Raw genomic sequence first — 221 nt, forward strand, 5'->3', positions numbered from 1 at the left:
TTCTCGTGAAACGGGGGTCTTTGTCAGAGACAATCGACTGTGGGAGTCCGTGGTGTCGAAAAACACGATCTACAAAAGCGTTGCTGTACCGGTGTCTGGCACCGCCGCCAAATGAGCCATCTTGCTCAACCGGGCGACAAATACCACGACACCCGTGTTGTCGGCCGAATCTTTCGGCAGGCCAAACACAAAGTCCAAACTCATGGACTGCCAGCACCCAG

The sequence above is a fragment of the Plasmopara halstedii genome (genome assembly GCF_900000015.1).
Source record: "Plasmopara halstedii genome assembly, contig: Scaffold_262, whole genome shotgun sequence".
Lineage (NCBI taxonomy): Eukaryota > Oomycota > Peronosporomycetes > Peronosporales > Peronosporaceae > Plasmopara > Plasmopara halstedii.